Source organism: Panulirus ornatus, chromosome 4, assembly GCF_036320965.1.
Source record: "Panulirus ornatus isolate Po-2019 chromosome 4, ASM3632096v1, whole genome shotgun sequence".
Classification (NCBI taxonomy): Eukaryota; Metazoa; Arthropoda; class Malacostraca; order Decapoda; family Palinuridae; genus Panulirus; species Panulirus ornatus.
This window is the reverse complement of record NC_092227.1, coordinates 663,114-667,186: the sequence shown is the minus strand read 5'-3', so window position 1 is coordinate 667,186 and position 4,073 is coordinate 663,114.

Below are 4,073 nucleotides of genomic sequence, written 5' to 3'. Positions count from 1 at the left end.
TACATTCTCCGTTGGGCTTACCTGAGCCTCAGTTGTCTTTAGACTCATGAATGTTGTTCATCCTGCCAGACTGGTAGTAAGGCAGTAGCAAAACATGGACTGCTGATTAGTATTTGATTCTCAACGGTTCAATAGTTGTTCATTTTAGTTCTTACTTGCTCTGTGTTTTGTTAGAAGATATATTCAGTTTACACAACTAAGTTCTATAACCATGGAATCATTCACATGCCAGAACCTTGAAACTCAAATATTACTTAAAACATGACAAGCTTGATAACTGATAAATGATATATCAGAGTTCTACTCTCTCATTTGTCTCTCTGCTCCGCCTAATGCTTTCTCAAATAAATCATTACCTCAGCAATATCTTGATGATTGTGCCTGACCTTCAAACAGAGACAATCATTCACATCTCGTGGAGTAAGACAAATACTGATTACTGAAGTCTGATTCATGCTAAATGGAAAAGGAAATAAAGGACAATAACCTGTTCTTTGAACATAAACATTAGAACAGATAATGAATATAACACTGAATGAATTCTTATGAACCCAAAAGCAATTTTATTTAGACTTTCTGTAGGCAGTTCCACTTAAGTTAAATTCATGGAAGGAAAAATGAGAAAAAGAAATAAAAGTATGAATGAGATGGATAAGAGTGAGTCTTACACCAGCAGGTCACCAACAATCAGGGAAGATGATTAAGTCGAGTAAAACATAATGGAACAAAAATGAATGAAAAGAAAATTTCAAATTTTGCTAAAGGAACCTTTACAAAGGAAATATCCCAGGTAAACAATGGTTGCATAGGATTAAAACTCAGAGACAGGTAAAAGTAAATCAAAGAGTACAGGCAGCAAAGACCAGCAGCCAGCACAGAGGAACGTTGCCCAACATACAACACAACCTCACAACACCGACGCGTACGTCTTCTTTATTTCGTGTAATTTTTTTTCCAGTCACATAAAATTCTATATTTATCTTTAGAACACAAAGAAATCAAATATCAGTATCTAACATTGTCGCTTCAATTATCAAATTTCCAACCCACCCACAAACACATGTATATACATAGACCCCCACACACTCACATATGCATACCTATACATTTCAACGTATACATACATATACATACACAGACATATACATATATACACATGTACATATTCATACTTGCTACCTTCATTCAATCCCGTCGCCGCCCTGCTACACATGAAATGGAACCCCCCCTCCCAAAGCGCGTGCGAGGTAGCGCTAGGAAAAGATAACAAAGGCCATATTCGTTCACACTCAGTCTCTAGCTGTCATGTGTAATGCACCGAAACCACAGCTCCCTTTCCATACCCAGGCCCCACAAAACTTTCATGCTTTACTCCAGACGTTTCACATGCCCTGATTCAATCCATTGACAGCACGTCGACCACGGTATACCACATCGATCCAATTCACTCTGTTCCTTGCCCGCCTTTCACCCTCCCGCATGTTCAGGCCCCGATCACACAAAATCTTCTTCACTCCATCTTCCCACCTCCAATTTGGTCTCCCACTTCCGACACATATTGTATGGTGTATGGTTGTAATGTTGTATGGTTGCGAGGCGTGGGCTATGGATAGAGTTGTGCGCAGGAGGATGGATGTGCTGGAAATGAGATGTTTGAGGACAATGTGTGGTGTGAGCTGGTTTGATCGAGTAAGTAACGTAAGGGTAAGAGAGATGTGTGGAAATAAAAAGAGCGTGGTTGAGAGAGCAGAAGAGGGTGTTTTGAAATGGTTTGGGCACATGGAGAGAATGAGTGAGGAAAGATTGACCAAGAGGATATATGTGTCGGAGGTGGAGGGAACGAGGAGAAGAGAGAGACCAGATTGGAGGTGGAAAGATGGAGTGAAAAAGATTTTGTGTGATCGGGGCCTGAACATGCAGGAGGGTGAAAGGAGGGCAAGGAATAGTGTGAATTGGAGCGATGTGGTATACCGGGGTTGACGTACTGTCAGTGGATTGAATCAGGGCATGTGAAGCGTCTGGGGTAAACCATGGAAAGCTGTGTAGGTATGTATAGTTGCGTGTGTGGATGTATGTATATACATGTGTATGGGGGTGGGTTGGGCCATTTCTTTCGTCTGTTTCCTTGCGCTACCTCGCAAACGCGGGAGACGGTGACAAAGCAAAAAAAAAAAAAAAATATATATATATATATATATATATATATATATATATATATATATATATATATATATATATCTGGCAGCGGATGGAACCATGGAAGCGGTAGTGAATCATAGGGTGGGGGAGGGGGCGAAAATCCTGGGAGCCTTGAAGAATGTTTAGAGGTCGAGAACATTATCTCGGGGAGCAAAAATGGGTATGTTTGAAGGAATACTGGTTCCAACAATGTTGTATGGTTGCGAGGCGTGGGCTATGGATAGAGTTGTGCGCAGGTGGGTGGATGTGCTGGAAATGAGATGTTTGAGGACAATATGTGGTGTGAGGTGGTTTGATCGGGTAAGTAATGTAAGGGTAAGAGAGATGTGTGGAAATAAAAAGAGCGTGGTTGAGAGAGCAGAAGAGGGTGTTTTCAAATGGTTTGGTCATACGGAGAGAATGAGTGAGGAAAGATTGACCAAGAAGATATATGTGTCGGAGGTGGAGGGAACGAGGAGAAGTGGGAGACCAAATTGGAAGTGGAAAGATGGAGTGAAAAAGATTTTGAGTGATCGGGGCCTGAACATGCAGGAGGGTGAAAGGAGGGCAAGGAATAGAGTGAATTGGATCGATGTGGTATACCGGGGTTGACGTGCTGTCAGTGGATTGAATCAGGGCATGTGAAGCGTCTGGGGTAAACCATGGAAAGCTGTGTAGGTATGTATATTTGCGTGTGTGGACGTTTATGTATATACATGTGTATGGTAGTGGGTTGGGCCATTTCTTTCGTCTGTTTCCTTGCGCTACCTCGCAAACGCGGGAGACAGCGACAAAGTATAATAAATAAGTAATATATATATATATATATATATATATATATATATATATATATTATCCCTGGGGATAGGGGATTAAGAATACTTCCCACGTATTCCCTGCGTGTCGTAGAAGGCGACTAAAAGGGGAGGGAGCGGGGGGCTGGAAATCCTCCCCTCTCGTTTTTTTTTTTTTTTTTTTTTTTTTTTTTTTTTTCAATTTTCCAAAAGAAGGAACAGAGAATTGGGCCAGGTGATTGTATTCCCTCAAAGGCCCAGTCCTCTGTTCTTAACGCTACCTCGCTAATGCGGGAAATGGCGAATAGTTTGAAAGAAAAAAAAATATATATATATATATATATATATATATATATATATATATATATATATACATATATCAGTCGCCGAGCATTCTCGTTGTGTAACTTTAAGAACAATAACAGCTCAGGGGTTTTTAAAATCTGTGCGGCAGGAAGCCTGCCATAATTCCCAGCCACTGGTCGCAGGATCATCTGGGACCAGCGAGCAGCCACATCAACTCTGCTGCTCCCTGGTGGCACAGCTGCCTCTTTCCCTGCATGATGCTACTGCAGCTGCTCTCTGGTCGTTCAGCTGCCTCTTTCCTCGACCTGCTACTGCTACAGTAGGTGCCTATGCTCTTTTCCTCCTGCTGTTGCTACTGCTAGATGGTATAGCCGCTTCTCTTCCAGCGGCACTGCTGCTGCTCCGTGTTAGTACAGCCTCACTATTGCTGATGCTTTGTGTATGCTGCCTCTTTCCCAACCCTTGTTGCTTCGTCCTGGTAGGACAACTGCTTTAAGGGAAGTTCAGGGAATTTTTGTTGGGGTGTGTGTGAGTGAAGTGACATATGGAAGGATGTGCAATTGTAAGTGAAGCAGTGTGAAGTGTTACTGGTCTGTTCAACAATTGCCCAGCTTAGAGCACGAGCCATACTATCTAACAGTAGACTGTTGAAAGACTAGGTTTACGTGTGCTGTGTGCAGCCTCGGTACACACTCGAGCAGGATGATGTCTGCCACCTCTCATATATCCTTCATCTTTGCATTATGCTCTGTACTAGTGTACCTCTTTGGTGACTTTCTCTTCAGCAGCGTCTGT